A 20,797-nucleotide genomic window follows, 5' to 3' on the forward strand; every position below is an offset into this window, starting at 1 on the left:
CTGAGACTTTACGTTTTCATTTTAAAAAACAATCCCGTCCACACATGAATGCAGAAATGAAGGAAAACTCTGCTAGGAACATACTAAAGCAGCAGGTGGCGATATATTCCTAACCGTGTAGAAATGTTGGCCAATCAGAAGTTTAGAAGCCTCGGTGGGAAATAGCAAATAAAGATGGGGCATAAAAGCAGAACCGAGTCATATGTGTGGGGTGGACAGTAACTGTGTGTGTATATGTAAGCATTTAAACACTGCAGAGAGAACAATTAACAGTAACCATATTGTAGAAATGCATTTCACCGAAACAATAACGTGGCGCACAGTGTGACGTCAAAAAAGGCGCTGCGTTTTCTCCGTGTCCACACATAAATGCAAAAACGGAGTTTTCGAAAATATCCTGGCAAGCGTTTTTAGTTTTTCAGTGACCGAAAACGCCGTTTAAGTGTGGGCGAAAGGTGCAAACGCATAGAAAAATCTCCATTTTCAAAAGTACCTGTGTACGTGTGGACATAGCCCAAGAATAATAAGAACTCCTAATTTGTAGACTTTAATTTTTAAGAACTGTTTAACAAGGCTTGTTTGTGCCAACCTAAATCTGCAGCACAGTTTAAATTCTCACTTTGTGGAAAATTAATGAAATAAACAACAGCCCACGTTCACATATATAAAATATGGCAGTATATTATTATTATTATTAATATGGTATATAGATATTTATTTTAAAATAACAGCATATTTAATGATACTATGTGCAGTTGGTAATATTTTAGGAAGTAGAATTTGAATGCAGACCACCTCAAATATTAAAGCCTTAAAAATATACATCGTGCAGTTTTTCATGTATGAGTGTTATTGCAATCTTAAATGAGATGTAGACCAAAGAAAACAGAGGAGAGTTGTTGTTTGTATTCCAGCTGTAGTAAACAAAGAAGTTTAGTGAATCTTTTTGACAACAGAGAGTGATGCAGTATTGATGCTGATTTGAGTTTTCTGATCCTGTATTTTTGTTCTTTGTCTTTTGTTACACAGAGTGAACTAGAAGCTTGGTTTTGCCTTTGCTGGTAAGTAAACAGTGATTGTAACTGAAGCAATATGAAATTGGGATTGTGTAACATGTTTAGCAATGTATATACCATAGTTTGGCTTTTTGTGATATCTTGCCATTTGCTCATGGGCAAAAACACATTTAGGATTTATAAGCAGTAAAGCCCCCCCAATAGATCTCTGAGTGTCCCTAAAAATGTCCCTGAAGTTTAATAGGCCATTTATGTCTAATTTTAATTTTAAAGGCTTATCAAAGCATTTCTGTAGTAATTATTGTTTTTATTACACATGTTAAGGCCATTTGAGACTGCAATTAAATTTTGCCCTCTTTAGACTAAAGTGAGTTCATTTTGTCTGAGGTACAGTGCTGGGAAAAGTCTTTTTTTCCTTGCAGATTTATTTTGTTCATGCTTTTTTTGTCACATGTTTCAAATCATCTAACAGGGATGATATGAATAAATACAAAAAAGCATTTTAAAGTGATGATTTCACGTATGAAGCAGAGAAAACCAAACCAGAGCTATCTGTTCTAATGTGAGAACATGCTGGTCTCTAATACCCAGCTGTGGAAGCCCTGATAGCAAGAACTACCATCAAGCATTTATAGTATCAAGTATCATTTGTGATTGTTGCATGCTTTGAAACTGTGATGTTATCATTTGATCAAGTGTGCAGTGCGAGCAAATCATTGCTTGTGGTATCTGCTGTGTTATGTAATAGCACCAAAGTATTAGAGCTTTACGTTAATGAGGAATTTCTGTGGCTTATTGCAGATTGATAAAACGACACATCACCTTAATAAAGACAGAAATCTTTAATAAGGTGCAGAAAGAGAAGATGGGGTGTTTATAGTAAAGCTGTTGTAAACAAAGAATTTAACTGATTTTTTTTTCACTACAGATTGTGATGCAGTATTGACTCTGATGCTGATTTTAGTTGTCTGATTCTGTATTTTTGTTCTTTTGTTACAGAGTGAAACAGAACTTTGGTTTTGCGTTTGCTGGTAAGTAAGCAGCAATTGTAACTGCAGTAATATGACATTGTCACTGTGTAACATGTTTAGCAACTTACCTAACATAGTTTGGTTTTTGTGACATTACCATTTATTGATGAGCAAAAACAAATGGTCAGAATTTATACCTTGTAGCAGCAAAGGCCCCACACATGACCTCTGACTGTCCCTGAAGTTTAACAGGCCATTTGTGTCTGATTTTTATGTTTGAACACAAACAACTGTTTTTATACAGTTGTTTGTGTTCTCCGTTTGTTTGTGGATTTACATAGCAGACACGACTATGAACGCATTTTAGGTGAGTTAGTGTAAGTGGTAGCTTAAACACTTAAGAGCACCACAGTTGTTGCTTTATATCTTCATTCATATTCTGCTTATGTATTACATTAAAGTCAGACCACTATAGAAGTATTTTTGCCTGAGTGAACAGAAGTGGTAGGTTAAACATTTAAGCAATAATAAAAAACTCAGAGAACCAGAGTTGTGAGTAGGCAATGTTGTGTATGTTAAAGCCTGTGTGTAATTTATATACACCAAGTTTAAATCAGTTTCTTAATAATTTGCTTGATACAATGTGTTTAAATTTTTATATAAAAGGGAAATATTGCAAAATACAAAAAGATTCCTGCCAACAGGTACAATGGAAGGACTTTTTATTATATTTTTTGTAATTGCAAAATGGTGTGCCACTGTTGTTACTATAACATGTCAGAATTTACATGTATTTTAGGATTTACATATTCAGATCAGAACTAAAACCTGGTGAGGTTTTCTGTTGATTGTAACAGTTGTGGTTTTTCCACACTTTATTAAACACTGACTTGTGATAGAAAATGATGGAGCTAAAAAGCCATAATCTGTACCAACAAATATTGGTGCCTCTTCTTTGCACTTCTGTAGTATGCATGCCTTTATTACACATGTTATTGCCATGTGAGACTCTGTAACTAAAGTTTGTCCTCTTCAGACTACAGTGAGTTCATAAAGGCTTGAAGAAATTGAGGATTTTACTAGTTATTTCATGTCACAGTAAATTGGATTGTGTGCGAAGAGGTTCAACAGTCTAAGTCATTAAACAGTGATCTGATGTGTTGTTTCCTTTCTCTAGGATACTGATCTGATCGTCTCAAGTCTGGTAAGTAAAGGTTTTGTCTGCGGTACAGTGCTGAGAAAGGTCTTTCTTCCTTGCAGATTTATTTTGTTTATGCTTTTTTCACATGTTTCAAATCATCTAACAAGGATGACCTGGATAAATACAAAAAGCAGTTTTAAAGTGATGATTTCATTTTTGAACCAGAACAACCTGGTCTAATGTAAAAACATGTTGGTCTCTAATACCCAGCTGTGGATGCCCTGATAGCAACAATTACCATCAAGCATTTACAGTAACTGGTAATGACTGGTTTACATCACTGGTTGATTTTGGTCCACTATAATTTCAGAATTGTCTTACTTAGATCCAAACAGGACAGGCAAAAAAAGAAAAGAAAAAAGTCTTAATTAAGGCCCAATATAGGGTTTTCAAGTCATACCAAGAATCTTAATTTCATTAAAGTCCAGACTGATTTGTTTACACCATGTGTTTTGTTTCATTCATTCAATTGGACTTGCTTGTGTGCTTCAGATCCTAAGTGTGATTAAACTTAAGCCCAGAACCTGATGAGTTGATGTAGGTCCTGAAGTAGTAAGTAAAGGAACTCTGGGACATCACAGTAACAGCACCATGTTTGACTTTAATTCTGGTGTTTTTCTCTCACTATAGATGATTCAGTTTAGTGCAGTTAGTCAGCACAGCTCTTGGTTATCATCGAGATATTATTAGGCAACTTGTTTTTGCCTGTTCAGCTACAACATCTGGGAGGGTTTCTGTTTTCTGGGGTCTCCAGATCCTTAGAAATCTCTTTGTAAACCTTTACAGAACTATATGTGTTTGTTTCACATTAGAGCAGCTCACGACTAGCAGTTTAGGGACAATTAAATATTCACATAGGACAGGGGTCTCAAACTCCACTCTTCAAGGGCCGGTGTCCTGAAGCTTTTCCATGCGTCCCTGTTACAAAACACCTGAATAACATTTGTAGGTCATTAGTGAGAGGATAGAATTTCACTGTGTGCTGAAGTGACATCCCCTAAGACTACTCAAATTTAAGTAATTTAAGTGTTTGGAAAAATGTACTTCTAAAAGTACTTTCATTGCATCATGTTCATTCACTCATGAGCTGCTATAACATGAATCAAATGGCTGAATTACCACCTCAGCATGCAGTCACGTTCTGTAGAGTTTTGCTAATGACCTACTAATGTTATTCAGGTGTGTTGCAACAGGGACACATAGAAAAGTTTCTGGACACCAGGCCTTAAGGACCAGAGTTTGAGACCACTGGTGGTAGGGCATTGTGGATTTCAAAAGCTTCTTCCCTTAAATCACTGCCTAAAAACTGCTTTTTGTAATTTGTCATAATGACTTGCAAAATATAGGTGGGATGAAAACATAAACATAAGACATTTTATAGTGGCTTGATATTTTTATCAAGGCTGTTTTTTGAAAATAATCCTGCCCTAATTTACAAAAGATGAACTGTGTCTGAAAGTCATGTTTGTTTGTTTAAGAAATGTGGGAATCTCCAGCAAAGATCTTACATGCAACAGCTCAGATACAGCACTCACTTCTGTTCTTTTTTATCATGAAATGATCTACAAAGAAATTATCATCATACTAAATTTTGCTAATTAGGCCTTAATATCAGCTATGATAAGTTTATTATAGATTTAGTGTAGTGCTTATTGCTGTGTATCAAACATGCCCCAAATGTGACTGAAATATGTAGAAACTGCTGTGTAGAAACTAGCTGTCTCCAAATTTCTCATTTTGCCAAAATTCATACAGAGTGACCTGAAACTGTCTGCTGTAACCTCAGTGTGTTGGTTTTGTTGGACCATATAATATTTACAGTAAGTTACTGTAGCAGCACGTCTTGGTTTGAGTTTAGACTTAGTTTATTGTTTTAATAGAACGTAAAAATGTCCTTATAACAGTTCCACCATCATTTGTTAAACATAGTCATTCTGTTTACTCCAATAATTTACTGTAGAAGTCTTTAGTATTTAAAGCCCTACATGTACTGTATTTTTGAGATTATAAGGCATAATGTCAATAAACAAGCCTGTTTTTAAGGCAGATTAAGCCAAACAAAACAGTCAGATAAGTCAAACTTTATTCAAGTCATTCACAAACAACTCTCAACACTGTTCAGTTGTAACACATAAAATACAGAACAATACACTCACTTTTTCAGTTCATTCCTCATCCACAAATCCATCAAACTCTTCATCGGTTGATCAGTTTGAAATCTGCTTCATAAGCATGTCTCTTAGCACGTGCCAGGTCCTTGTACACACACCATAATGTTATGTTGAAGCACCGTACGAATTACTCTACGAGGGTCCTGACTATGGTAGCCATAATGCTCTGACAATACATCAAGCAGCGCAGCTTTGTAGCTTACCGAAGTATTACTAAAATATTTGACAGAATTTTGAGCGCTGTGTACCACAGAAATCCCGTTTGAGGTCAGTAAGCATAACCAGAATCGATACACTAGGCACATTGTATGTTTTTGAGATAATGACAGGATTTTAGGTGTGCCATATAGTCTGAAGAGTATGGTAAATCCAAGCATGTTGGAAATATGACTAATTCCAGGCCTTTTGTGTCTTACAGGTGACCTGCTGCAGAAGATCCTCTCTCTCTCTCTATCATTATAAGCAATTCTGTCTATCCTATCACTCTCCCAACTCTATCTAATTTGAAAGCCATTCTATCTTGTATCCCTCTCTCTACCGCTCTATCTAATTTGAAAGCCATTCCATCTTGTATCCCTCTATCTCTACTGCTCTATCTAATTTGAGAATCCAAGTTTTCAGAAATCCTTTTCAGAATCCAATCTATCTGTTACAGAATTCTGAGAGATCTCTGCTTTCACTGCTCTTTCTTTCCTGTCTTTAAACTCTCTCACATTCAGTCATTTTGCTGGAAATTACAAGTTGAATATACAGTAGTAGAATTACAGTACAGTACAACTTATAGTAGAAACTACTTACACAGCCCTACATTTGTCATTTTAATTTTGCATTAGACTTTAGTTTGGACTGCTAGTTTGGCTTACTTTGATCAATTGTATAAAATATCACCTTTTTATAAGTTTATTTGTAATAAGATAATCTGGTTATTTTGTAATACATACATTCAGATAAATAATAAATTAGATCCAGTCTGTTAGTCTGTTTCATTGGCTATAACATTTGACTGCAAGTTTATAGTACTATTATTTAAGGACAAACCCATTTTGTCACTCAGTGTAAGTATTCAGTTAGTATTGTCATCGAGAAGCGCCTGAGGACTTCCTGTTTCCTGACTGCTGCAGAAAATCCAGCTGAAGAATCCTCATCACCAGTCATCTTATCACCACACCACCAAAGCTCCATATATTTGATTTCAATTTTAGATATCTGAAAGATTTACATAAACTCTCCTAAGAGCTAAGACTTTTATTATAGCCTGTTGATTGTTGAGATTTATTCTGTATATCATTTTACAGAAGTTGTAATTATTTACCAGTCTGGTTAAAAATATATAAGTAAAATTATACAGTTTCAAAAAGAGCTACAATAAAACGGATCAAATTGTTTCCAGAGAACTTGGAATTTCCTTTATTTTGAGTTTGGAGTAGAAAATCAGCTTTTTATATATAATAGTGCATTTCTCAGATTTAACAGTAATTTGAGGAGTTATACGTTTTTCTGTGTTTCAAGGTTCAGTTTTGTTTACATTTGTGTATAACCACATAAGCTCCAGGTTGTACTTCAGCAAAATGCCAAGAAAAGGTCAAAGGTCTCAGTCTCAGAAGCTTAGACGTCAGAAGGAGAAAGAACAGCTGAATGTTTCTCAGAGCAGTGAGCAGGTAAAGGTGTGTGTTTCAACTTTTCCCAGCACAGAAGTGCAGAGCAGTGTTCAGACAGCCACAGTGTCTTATGCAGATGTGGTAAAGAGAAGTGTTCCCTCAGTGTCTGTCCCAGAGCCTGAAGTTATGCAGGTAATCCAGACTAAACCCCAGCTAACTGTACAAACACAGCATGATGGAGAGACAGCCACAGTGTCTTATGCAGATGTGGTAAAGAGAAGTGTTCCCTCAGTGTCTGTCCCAGAGCCTGAAGTTATGCAGCTAATCCAGACTGAACCCCAGCTAACTGTACAAACACAGCATGATGGAGAGACAGCCACAGTGTCTTATGCAGATGTGGTAAAGAGAAGTGTTCCCTCAGTGTCTGTCCCAGAGCCTGAAGTTATGCAGGTAATCCAGACTAAACCCCAGCTAACTGTACAAACACAGCATGATGGACAAGCTCCAGGACAGTCTCATGTACAGGTTACAAACAGTGAAAGTCGTCCACGAGTGAGTAGCGTCTGTGCTTCCCGAAGCCAGGCCGCTCCTAGGTATGGAAAGTACCGGAATCAGCAATGCATGGCTAACAGTTTGGTTTTCCTGTCATTCTTACACGAGGATGAATTTATTACCAGAGCAGATCTAAACCGTGTGTTGGACAAAGGCCATGCCGTCTATTCAGATGCCAGACTGAGGTTTGTGAACAGTGTGTTTCTAGCCTGCGATGTGCGATGAGCTTCCCTCAGTTGTTACCAGCCGCAGACACGAGTATCAAGTCGACATGTCTCAGTTTGCTCATTACGGCACATTTGATGGTACAGATCACTTTCCGAGCCTTGAACAGGGACTACAGTGTTTGGCTTCAGACGTTCGCTATGCTTTGCTAGTCATGGGAGGAACAGTCATCGCTGTTAGCAGGCTGACTTCAGGTGAATATGCATATTTTGACCCTCACCCACGTAAGTCTACTGGTATGCCATTATCGCCAAGTGTAAGTGGTGGAACTGCAGTTATGTTGAAGTTCACACGTCTTAATGACATGATTGACAGGATCAAACGTTTGTACCGAATGTTTAGCATCGCACCAACCTGCACTTATGAGCTACAGCCTGTCGAGTTTCACAGTGAAAACGCTGCTGACCAAAGAGATGCTGATGAAAACAGACAAACAGCTACAACTGTTCCAGCACCAGCTTTAAATGAACCTGAATTTGAAACTCCAAAGTCCACTGAGCAGACACAGAAAACTGTGGCCGACACTTTAGCTACTGAAGTGATGTCATCCAGAGTGGATTATTCAAATGAGCCAGCTGCTGAGCTGAACAATCGTCCTTCTGATTATTTAGAAATAGAAACCTCTGCATCTTCTGTAAGAGACACTCAGGTAACATCAGATTCTGTTCCTCAGAATGATTCAAACAGTGCCTCCAGTTCAACTAAGATAACAGAGGAACTCTCAGATAAACTGCTGAAATATAGTAAACATGAAAGGCAAAAAATGAGGAGAAGATTATTGACCCAACAAAAGCTACCACAGAGAAAGGAAAATCAGAAGACGAAAGAAAGGCAGATGTACAGGTTTGATGAAAGCTTCAAAACAAAGAAAAAAAACTCAACTAAGAAGTGTAATGATCCTGATCACAGACAGAAAAAGAGTCTGTACAAAAATGAGCTGTATAAATTAAATGCTACCTATAAGGAGAAACACAGAGAACATTTGAGAAAGATGTATAGAGAAAGTGCTAAAATTAGAGAGAGAAAAAGAGAACGTGTCATAAGGACATATAGAGACAATCCCCTATTCAGAGAAAAGCAGAAGGAACGTATAACAAGAACGTATAGAGAGTCTCCCATATTCAGAGATAAGCAAAAAGAGCGTATAAGAAGAATATACAGAACTTGTGCTGGATTCAGAGAGAAACATAAAGCTTACATGAGGTCATATGTATATAACCTATATAAAAAAAGCGAAGATTTTAAACAGAAAAAACGATCTTATATGACTAAGCGGTATGGAGAAGAAAAACAATTTCAGCAACAACACAAGGACAATATGAGAGAACGAATGAGAGTAAAATATTGGAACAGTTTTTCTTTCAGACAGATGCATAATATCAGATGTGCAATGAACATAAAACGGAAATATCGCCAGATGCATCGACCAGCTGAGACTTTACAGTGTCATCCAGAGAACACTTTAATGAATGAGGCCATATCTCGTTTCAGATCAAACATTAAGTCAGCACCATCTTATGTTTGTACTGTTTGTCTAAAAGCTTCTTTTCCTAATCAGGTAAAAATCTGCAAAAGACAAAATTACTCAAAACACCAGACTGTAGCTCATCAGTGTCTAACTGGTAAATATGTTCATGTGTGTGATGAAGCATGTAATGATCACTGCAGCTTTCCTGTTGAGAGAAAAAAAGAGTATATCTGTCACACATGTCACAGTTCCCTCAAAAGTGGATGCATGCCCAGGCTTGCTGCTGTTAATGGTTTAGAACTGCAGGATATTCCAGCTGAACTTTGTGATCTCAACATTCTGGAGAGACATCTGATTGCCAAATGCATACCATTTGCTAAGATTATTCCTCTTCCAAAGGGGAGACAGAGACTCATACGTGGTAATGTGGTGTGTGTACCATCTGAGGTCCAACAAACAGTTGACAGTTTACCGAGGATCAGAAGCCAATCACAGATCATGAGGATAAAGCTGAAAAGACGACTGTGCTACAAAGGCCATCAGCTGTTCCAGACTGTCACCTGGTCTAAACTCATTCAAGCTCTGCGTAAACTGAAACAAATTCATCCACAGTACACAGATATTATTATCAGAGATGATGCATTGCTTTGTGATCCAACGTTACCTGATGATGACAGCAGTGATGAAGCCAGCATGGCAAGTGATGATTATAATGAAGAAGATTTAATGGAAATTGACAACTATGAAAAAGATGCCCTTTTGTGTGAAAGTGAGTCTCAAAGTGACCAAGATATTAATATGCAATCTTGTGATGAACAACCAGAGGAACAAAATCCAGATGAACCAGAAAGTGATTTGAACAATGGAGGTTTTGCTCTAGAAAGTTGTCTGCAGCCTGTTGACATTTCAGAAGAGATTCTCTGTTTCACTGATAACACATATTGTGTGGCTCCTGCAGAAAGAAACAATCCTGTTAGCTTCTTCAGAACTCCTCATTTGGAAGCCATGGCATTTCCTGTGCAGTTCCCTACTGGTCAGAATACACTGGATGAAAAGAGACGTCTTAAACTCACACCAAGTGCTTACTTCAAGTCAAGGCTTTTCAACATTGATGCAAGATTTGCTAAAGACACAAATTACCTGTTTTTCTCACAGTTTGTCACTGAAATACACTTGGCTAATTCCAGCATGACAATACAGCTAAGGAAAGGTAAAACTATGACCAAAGATGGACGCAAAATCACATCAGGAATGTTACAAAGTAAGACAGAAGTAGAGAAGCTGGTAAGAAATAAAGATGCAATCAGATTTATGCAGCCACTCAGAGGAACTCCAGCTTACTGGCAGAAAACTACCAGAGATCTATTCAGCATGGTTCGCCAAATAGGAACACCTCAGTTCTTTGTCACTTTCTCTGCTGCTGAGATGAGATGGCCTGAAGTGATTCAAGCAATAAAGAGACAGCAAGGTGAAGAGGTTGATTTTGAAGCCCTGGACTGGTCAGAAAAGTGTGAAATTCTAAGATCAAATCCAGTAACCACCATGCGAATGTTTGATAAACGTGTTGAGGCTTTGTTCAGAGATTTGCTTTTTTCTCCTGCACAGCCTCTTGGTGAGATCATTGATTACTTTTACAGAGTTGAGTTCCAGCACAGAGGTAGTCCACATATACACATGTTGCTGTGGATTCGAGAAAAGGTAGAAGCAGATGTGGATGACGACCAAACTGTCTGTGACTTTGTTGACAGATACATCTCAGCTCAACTCCCTGATCCAGAAAAACAACCTGAACTGCACAAAAAAGTCACTGAGCTACAAAAGCACAGCAAAAACCACACAAAGACATGCTTTAAGAGTGTGAACTCTGGTTGTAGATTTGGGTTTCCCAAACCACCAGCCACAAGAACAATGATTGTGAGACAGGATGAGGATTCAGACACTGAAGCTGCAAAAGCCAAACTCAGACCTTTGTTGAACCTGCTGAAGGAACCTGAAGCTGCTTCCCTCACCATAGAGCAGATTCTGTCACGATGCAACTTGACAATGAATGAGTATGAACAATGCCTCCAAGACATAAACAAGAAAACAGCTCTGATTCTGAAACGTGACCCAAATGAGTGTTGGATCAACAATTACAACCCAGACCTGCTTGAAGCCTGGAACTCTAATTTAGATGTCTCATTCATTTTGAATGCCTATTCATGTATAGAATACCTCTGTAAATATATAACAAAGAAAGAATCTGGCCTCTCTGAATACCTGAAGACAGTTATTGACAACTCTGATAAGAACACCGTCAATGAGTGTGATGAAATGAGAGCTGTGATGCAGGCTTACTCAAAAAAGAGAGAAATCAGCGCACAGGAGTGTGTGACTCGAGTCTGTGGCCTAAAAATGAAAAAATGTTCCCGCAGTGTTGTATTTGTACCAACAGATGATAACCCAGTAAAAATTAGTCGGCCCATGAGCTTCCTGGAAAGCACAACACACGACAGTTGTAATATTTGGATGACAAGTTTGAGTGATAAATACAAATGCAGACCTGAGACCCCAGAATATGAGGAAATGTCACTGGCTGATTTTGCTGCATTGTGCAGGTTGGTGAGTGGTCCAAATGAAGGAAAAGATGTGCTTCCTCTTCTAAACCAGCTTGGATTTGTACAAAGGCGAAAGAATGATAAACCAGCTATAATCAGATATTACCACTGTTCACAGGAAAAAGATCCTGAGCAATATTATGGTCGACTGTTGAGACTTTACCTTCCACACAGATCAGAGCAGGAACTGAAACCACAAGGGTTCCAAACCTATCAGTCCTTCTACAACTCAGGTTTTGTACGACTTCCATGTTCAGACCACAGTGAGTCTGTGAAAAGGGTTGTGAAAAGAAATAAAGACAAGTATGAGAAGAACTCTGAGGATATTGAGAGTGCACTGGAAGAGTTTGAACAAAATAGGGATGTTGTGATTGATGAATGGTGTAATCTTGCTCCTGAATCTGAAGTTGTGAGGCTGCAATGCGATGAGAATCTTCCTGAGAGACATTCTGATGATGAGAACGAACAGGAGAATGTCCCCGACTACAGTCGTCAGTCTGATGCTGTAACAGAGATCAGAGCCATCAGAGAACAACCTGCAGTAGATCCAGCCGTGGTACGTGTAATGTATCAGAATCTGAACCAGAAGCAGGCCTGCGTGTTCTATGCCATAAGAGACTGGTGTATTCAGCGAGTTTGTGGTTTGAACCCAGATCCATTTTTCTTCTATATCAATGGTGGTGCAGGAACTGGAAAGTCACATCTGATTAAGTGTATTCACTCTGAAGCATCAAAGATCCTGAGCAGACTGCCTGCTAATGCAGAAGAAGCTGACATATCAAATCCAACTGTTTTACTGACTTCATTTACCGGTACAGCAGCTTTTTCTATCAATGGCTCTACATTACATTCTCTACTGAAACTACCCAGGAGTCTGAAACCACCCATTCAAGGACTTGGTAACCAACTGGATGAAGTCAGATCTGAGCTGATGAATGCTGAAATTATTGTTATTGATGAGATTTCAATGGTTTCAAAACCCCTTTTTGCCTATGTGGATGCAAGACTGAAACAAATCAAAGGCACTCAGAGACCTTTTGGTGGAATGTCAGTTTTAGCTGTTGGAGATTTTTACCAGCTGCCACCAGTGCGACAGTCTAAACCTCTCTGTGTTTACGATCCAGAACAGATTGACCTATGGCAGGAACATTTTCAGATGATCACTCTAACCGAGATCATGCGTCAGAAAGATGATGTGGCCTTTGCAGAGATGCTGAACAGGATTAGAGTCAAAGAAAAGACAGATGAGCTTTCTCAGTGCGACAGAGATTTGTTGTCACAGGCTGTGACTGCACCAGAAGAATGTCCAACTGAGGTCTTACACATTTATGCCACCAACAAGAATGTGGAATCCCACAACATAGATACCCTGAAGAAGCTTCATTCAAACATCATAATAATCAATGCAGACGATTTCCAGAAGGATAAATGTACAGGCAGAATGGAACGAAGAGACAAACCATTTACAGGTGGGCGAAATGATTTACCTGACACTCTGAATGTTGCTGAAGGAGCTCGAGTCATGCTGACCAGAAACTTGGACACACTAAACGGTTTAGTCAACGGTGCTTTTGGTATACTGGTAAAGGTGGTGAGATCTGAAAATGATGGACACATAATTAAACTGGGGCTCAGGATGGACAACCGGCAGCCTATGAGACACAACCGCAGTGCTAATGCAGCATCTGATGATCTTGTTTACATTGAGAGAGCAGAGGAGAGTCTGAAGTTTAAAGGAGCGGTACGCAGACAGTTTCCTGTAAAGCTAGCATTCGCCTGCACAATTCACAAAACTCAGGGTCTTACAACACAGACAGCTGTAGTTTCAATGAAGAACATTTTTGAACCAGGTATGGCTTACGTTGCTCTCAGCAGGGTGACGTCTCTCAGTGGACTCTATTTGCAGGACTTGGATGAGAAAAAGATTTACGCCAATCCCGAGGTAACTGCAGCGCTCCAAACCATGAGACAAGCCAGTGTTGAGGAAATGATGCCTCTTCTTCAGGTCAGAGAAACAGCCAGCAGACTTGACACTCTTACACTGATCCATCACAATACAGAGGGTTTGCCATCTCACATCAGTGACATCAAGAGTCATCATGAAATGTGTTTAGCAGATGTTTTGTGTCTCACTGAGTCTCACCTTCAAGGCTCCTTTGTTGCAGACAGTCTTCATTTGGATGGCTACACCATGTTCAAATGCAACAGACATGTGTCCTACACAAACTTTCCTCACATGGCCAGCAGAAGTGGTGGGGGAGTTGTTGTGTATTTGAGGAATCATTTTCAGGTTCAGGTAAAACAGTATCTGCATAATGTCACTGATCTTGAGTTTTTAGTGTTGAAGGTTCAGGCTCCATTCCCTGCACTCATTGCTGTTGTGTACAGACCCCCTGACTACAGTTTGACACCATTCATGCAAAACCTGGTAAGTCTTTTAGATTCACTTGAAATAATGGACTGTCACCCAATAATTGTGTGTGGAGATTTTAATGAGAACCAGTTGCAGAGTGGAAGAAAACAGATTCTGGAGCAGTTTCAGTCGAGAGGGTATTCACAGCTGATCACTTCTGCCACTACAGACAAGAACACCCTGCTTGACCTCATTTTTATTTCTCAGCCACAGAAATGTCTGTATTCAGGTGTTCTGAGATCATATTACAGTTACCACAACCCTGTCTTTTGTGTCCTGTCCTCGAGCCAATCATGAAGTCGTCTGGTGAGTTTTGAAACAATTACAGATCATGTTTGTTACAGAGTTTACTGATTGTAGAGCATGAAAAATATTTTTCATTGAAAAAAGGGTCTTCCCTACTCTGTCTGTCAGAAGACCCTTTCTTATTGCAATGTTATTAATCATTTCACCAAATCATTGCTGAACTTCATGCAGAGCAGAGAACATCTGCTATCATGCACCTCTGATCTGAAATGTGCTGCAACATTTATTAAACCAACATCATTTCTTTTATTCTCATGTTTTAAATGACTAAATCTTTTTGCTGTGACGTATGTAGCTCAACAAACGAGATCTTCCCCTCCAAGGGCTTGAAAATATGAAATAGTAAATAAATAAATCCCACATAAATGCAGGTATTTAATATGGGTCACATGAATAAATACAGACAATTATATTTTCTTGATTATAGTAGCTTTTGTAGAATCAAAAGTTTTTGTGATGAATGAGTTTTTGCTTATCATGTTTTACAGGTAAAAAATGTCAAAAGTTATAAACTATCTTTAGGCTACCAGAGATGTCTATAATGATACATTATGTAGAGAAAAACATTAGTACAGCTTACAGAATATGTATAAAAACTGATTTAGAAGTAAATGGATAGTTTTCTGATAGTTCCCGACTACAGTTTAACACCACCCACCCAGATCAGCCCCCAAGTGTCTATGTAATGCTGGTATGGTGTGTGAGTTTGACTTGGCCTTTATCCGGGTGGGTTTGGGTTTGGGTGGATAAAGGCCAAGTCAGAATTCTCTGAGCAGCTGGAAAAAGCTGCTAATAAACAAAGACATCAAAAAGTGTGGGCTTTAGGTGTAGCCCCCGCTTTCTGATGCACTAATTAGACTTAGTAACCGACACCCCATACCAGCATTACATAGACACTTGGGGGCTGAGCTGGGTGGGTGGTGTTATAAGCACGTGTTTTGTTAGATATATTTTTTCAGACACCATCTTCATGAACTGCTGAGCCAAACCTGATCCATCAGTGCTGGACTGCACAGATAACTACATGCCACAAGGAGACTGCTGTGTTATGAATTGCCATACCAGTGTGTCTTCAATGGAGAAGATGACACACCCATCACCTGACCTCCTGCCTGATCTGGAGACCATCATCATGCTACCACACTACACACCTCTGAGACCATCAATGATGACTCATACTGAGGAAACTGTATTTCCTGTCAGAGATGCTCAGTGATCCTCAGAGCAGAGAGAGGTATCATTCTTTATCTTTGATAAAAAAAAATGTCAGTGTTTTTAATTCAATTAATTAATTAAAATCCTGTTTATTGCATAAATAATTCCACACTCAAATGATTATACTTGTTGACACTTTTTGAGTTTTAATTCACATTATGGATTACAAATCTATGCTTTTTCTACTCTGTCTCTCTGTGCAGGTATTGCTGTCTTCTGAGTTCTTCCGTGTCCCAACTGAGGCCTTCAAACCTCATTGCAGAGCTCATGTCTTTCCTCACCATCATGTGAGTGTGAGATTGCTCTGGATTCTGGTTATGTGGCCTGCAGCACCTATAAGGTATTTCAACATTGTTCATTGTATAACTTATTTGTAGTTTTTAGGGTTTCTACAGACAAAAAAAATGTTCCTTTTTCTGTATTTTTTAGAACAAGCTCGTCCAGTGTGCCTGCATTCCAGCTTCTTAGACTCTACGCAAGTGGACAGAGTATCAGTGTTTGGCCACTCTTACAGACACTGACTTCTGTCAATTCACTTCTACTGATCGGGCACCTCACTCCAGGAAGACAGAGGGCTGCAAGCCTGTCATCATTTCCAGTGTGGCTTTGTATTCTTGGGGTAGCATCAGATTTTTCCCACAAATATTCAAAGGTAACACTTGTTTTAAGCTTAGTTATTAAATCAAAAGTCTTCCCTTGTGTCATGTCTGTGAAGGTTCTCATGATGTCCTTAGATGTAGTCTCTCTCTTCACTTGCATACCCACTACAGAGGCAGTGGAGACTGTCAGAAAACGACTGCAAGAAGACAGCTCCTTGGAAGACAGGACCAACTTCACACCCGATCAGATGTGCACACTGTTAGACCTCTGCCTCACCACTACATATTTCAAATACAACGAGGGTTTCTACAGACAAAAACATGGCTGTGCCATGGGTTCCCCTGTGTCACCTGTTGTAGCCAACCTTTACATGGAGGAAGTGGAAAGGAAGGCTCTTGGCTCTTTCAAAGGAAGAGTACCCAGCCACTGGTAGAGATATGTAGACGACACCTGGGTCAAAATCAAAAGGCAAGAAGTGGAATCCTTCACTGCGCACATTAACGCCGTGGATAAAAACATCAAGTTCACCAGGGAAGACACAAAGGACGACTGTTTGCTTTTCCTGGACTGCGCTGTGCACATTGAAGAGAACGGCAAACTCAACATCGAAGTTTACCGGAAGCCCACACACACGGACCAGTACCTCCTCTTTGACTTCCATCACCCTCTGGAACACAAACTTGGAGTAATTAGGACACATCCCTCCCCCCCCCCCCCCCCCCCCGGGCAGAACATGTTCCCTCTAAGCCTGAAGGGAAAAAGAAGGAACACACACATGTAAAGGAAGCACTCAAAACGTGTGGCTATCCTAATTGGGCGTTTATAAAGTCAGCAAAGATGCACAGAAAAGAACATCAGATACCAGCGAGGGAGGATAAGAAAGACAGATGCAACAACATTGTCATCCCCTATGTACTAATTAGACTTAGTAACCGACACCCCATACCAGCATTACATAGACACTTGGGGGCTGAGCTGGGTGGGTGGTGTTAAAAGCACTTGTTTTGTAGATATATTTTTTCAGATAGGGCACAGTCTCCTTTGTGGCAAAACCTTCAAACTTCACCATCCTCAGCTGAAACAACAACATCTTAACACCATCTTCATGAACTGCTGAGCCAAACCTGATCCATCAGTGCTGGACTGCACAGATAACTACATGCCACAAGGAGACTGCTGTGTTATGAACTGCCATACCAGTGTGTCTTCAATGGAGAAGATGACACACCCATCACCTGACCTCCTCCCTGATCTGGAGACCATCATCATGCTGCCACACTACAACCTCTGAGACCATCAATGATGACTCCTACTGAGGAAACTGTATTTCCTGTCAGAGATGCTCAGTGATCCTCAGAGCAGAGAGAGGTATGATTCTTTATCTTTGATAAAAAATGTCAGTGTTTTTAATTCAATTAATTAATTAAAATCCTGTTTATTGCATAAATAATTCCACACTCAAATGATTATACTTGTTGACACTTTTTGAGTTTTAATTCACATTATGGATTACAAATCTATGCTTTTTCTACTCTGTCTCTCTGTGCATGTATTGCTGTCTTCTGAGTTCTTCAGTGTCCCAACTGAGACATTCAAACCTCCCTGCAGAGCTCATGTCTTTCCTCACCATCATGCGAGTGTGAGATTGCTCTGGATTCTGGTTATGTGGCCTGCAGCACCTATAAGGTATTTCAATATTGTTCATTGTATAACTTATTTGTAGTTTTTAGGCCTTAACACAAATAAAATGTTCCTTTTTCTGTATTTTTTAGAACAAGCTCGTCCAGTGTGCCTGCATTCCAGCTTCACAGAAAAGAACATCAGACACCAGCGAGGGAGGATAAGAAAGACAGACACAACAACATTGTCATCCCCTATGTAGCCGGTGTATCAGAAAAACTCAGGAGAGTTTTCTCCAAATGCGACATCCCAGTGTACTTTAGACCCAGCAACACACTTTGACAGAAACTGGTTCACCTGAAAGACAAAACTCCTAAACACAAACTTAACAATGTGGTGTACGCTGTACAGTGCAGCGAGGATGGAGGAGTGAAAGAAGCCATTTACGTCCACTGTGAGCGACCATCTTTGAACAGAGGCGGTGGTTTACAACACCAACTGTCTGCCATCTATAATCCAGTTTTGAGTTCCCTCCCCAGACACCGTAACATCCACTCACATCCTGGGAGTGGGCGTGGGTGATTTCCTGACCTCAGGAAATCACATGATAGGGTGGGGCCAGGTTTCACAATGAGCTCACCCAAAACCCTGGCTGATTGGGACCCACACCCACTTTCACACCTTGGCTCATGTGATTAGGTAGAGGATCATCAGGAGGTTCTTTGTCCCTCTTTGGGGAGAAACTCCCACTGGGTTTAAATCTGGGACTCTCCACCATTGACCCTTAGAACTGAAGAAGCTTCTCGGATGAGAGGTGAAACGTCTTCAAGGAACTCAAAGAAGTCCAGACGCTTTTCTTTCCAAGCTCCTTAGACTTCACTTGTGTTAATTACATTTTATTTGTTGTTGTTTTCTTTTAGATTTATATGCAGTGATTGGATGTGGTGGAGCTTTGTTAACCGTGTGGAAAACATCTGTTTGTGATGATATTTACAATGAGGCTTTAAGGTGACAGTTTCCATGTAATTTCAATCCTTTTACTAAGCAAAAACATGTTTGCAATTAACATATTTTTTCAGTTTTGTCTTTTGGATTTATGGTTAACATTCCTCTGTGACAGCAAATACTAAACTGGTCCAAGTAACCAGCATATCATTGGTCAAAGGCAAAAAGGACCACATGTCACACTAGCAATGAATTTGTGACTGTGTTTGTGTTAGTATAGAGTAGGTCTAACAGTGGTTTTCCACATCTGCTCTAATATATATAGATAATGGGTCAGACATATAAAGTCATTTTGAAAAGTTCATAAAGGTCATTTATATGTGTTCCTCTTTATTATTTTATATCAGGTCACACAGCTGACTTGAGTTTTGATCAGAGTAGAACCATAACATTCATGCTAATGGTTCTACTGTTTACAGTTACTTTATGATGGATTTCACCCTGGTCACAGCACTATGTGAAAAGCTGTTAGAGGTAAAGTTAAGCCAATTAATACCACATCATAAGTCACTCTCTAACGCAGGGCAGTGATTATTATTCACTGTAATTTATTCCACAACAATGTTCTTTATTTGATTCTTTAAATATGCACATCGATTGTTTAGCTGTGTGACTCTCCACACCTGAAATATATCACAATGTGGACTTCATTTCGACAGTATTTTGTAGATTGGTACCATATTTATCATCAAATCATCTTGTGCATTTATTAACTAAATGTTGTTTGTTTTTGTTTTTTTGTTTGTTTGTTTGGGGGTTTTTTGTTGCCATTTTTACATTTCACCAACTGTGTAAATTCTGCAATTTTACTTTGGTTTTGTTTCACATCAGTTTATCTGCTGGCTGGTATTCCTGTCTTCCTTCTCTCATCCCAACCGGTCGCAGCAGATGGCCGCCCCTCCCTGAGCCTGGTTCTGCTGGAGGTTTCTTCCTGTTAAAAGGGAGTTTTTCCTTCCCACTGTCGCCAAAGTGCTTGCTCATAGGGGGTCATATGATTGTTGGGTTTTTCTCTGTATCTATGAAGCGCCTTAAGGCGACTTTTGTTGTGAATTGGCGCTATATAAATTTAATTGAATTGGTTTTCTTCCTTTTCTAATGTTTCTGGTCATTTTTCACAGTTAAACAAGTAACTTTGAGGTTACGTCATCATTTTCAGCTTTTATCTGTTTACAGTTTTTTCCTAATAATTACATTTCTGCAAAATTATAGCAGTTCTGATAAGTTGTAATATTTCTGCCAAGTTATTAATTTTCTACTAAATTATATCATTTCTGCTAAGTTATGTTATTCTAAATTATTACATTTCTGCTAAGTTGTAGCTTCTGGTACATTACAACATTTCTGCTGAATTGTTATGTTTCTTCTAAGTTATTGCATTTCTGCTAAGTTATTTCATTTTTGTTAACTTGATGTTGTTCTGCAAAGTTATTAAAATTTCAACAACTTTTTAAAAACTGGCTTTGATTTCTACAGCTTCTTCAGCTATTTTCAACTATCTTCAGCAGACAGCTTCAGCTTTACAATTTCTGCAACTTTTCAGCTTTTTCAGCTAGTTTTTGCATGCAGCTTCAGCTTTAAAGCATCCACACTGCATTTTCGCAGGAAATGCAAATTTTTCTAGTTGTGTGGATGCTTAAGCATCCACACTATAGAGTTCCTGTTTCTCTTTATTCTTTATACTTTATTCTAGTTGCTTCCGTACACTTTTCGCCGTAGAACTACTTCCACAATTTTCAGCCGATTTTCACCGTTCAAATTTTAAACTATTCAGCTATTTTTGATCTTTCCGGCTATATCTTTTGGTATTTTTAACTATTATACTTTTTAAAATATTCCACT

General features: G+C 38.9%; 3 long non-coding RNA genes across 4 annotated transcripts; all 3 read left to right on the forward strand.

Moving 5' to 3' along the window:
- The first annotated feature begins 1,028 nt into the window (after positions 1 to 1,028).
- On the forward strand, positions 1,029 to 6,127 carry LOC146556058 (uncharacterized). Its single transcript, XR_014889002.1, has 4 exons — positions 1,029 to 1,061; positions 2,016 to 2,047; positions 3,165 to 3,191; positions 5,778 to 6,127. It is a non-coding gene; the product is annotated as an uncharacterized LOC146556058 (long non-coding RNA).
- A 9,107-nt stretch (positions 6,128 to 15,234) lies between these two features.
- Positions 15,235 to 17,050, forward strand: LOC146556059 (uncharacterized). The gene is made up of 4 exons (XR_014888953.1): positions 15,235 to 15,752; positions 15,937 to 16,073; positions 16,163 to 16,385; positions 16,504 to 17,050. It is a non-coding gene; the product is annotated as an uncharacterized LOC146556059 (long non-coding RNA).
- Positions 17,051 to 17,052: 2 nt separating this feature from the next.
- Positions 17,053 to 20,412, forward strand: LOC146556060 (uncharacterized). 2 transcript variants are annotated; one of them, XR_014888955.1, is made up of 3 exons: positions 17,053 to 17,701; positions 17,901 to 18,019; positions 18,106 to 20,412. It is a non-coding gene; the product is annotated as an uncharacterized LOC146556060 (long non-coding RNA). The 2 variants fall into 2 exon arrangements; XR_014888954.1 differs by having other exon boundaries at positions 17,909 to 18,019.
- Positions 20,413 to 20,797: the final 385 nt, after the last annotated feature.

Source organism: Mchenga conophoros, linkage group LG16, assembly GCF_057382185.1.
Source record: "Mchenga conophoros isolate Kocher_MC1m ecotype Shallow Benthic linkage group LG16, M_conophoros_male_GT1.1, whole genome shotgun sequence".
NCBI lineage: Eukaryota > Metazoa > Chordata > Actinopteri > Cichliformes > Cichlidae > Mchenga > Mchenga conophoros.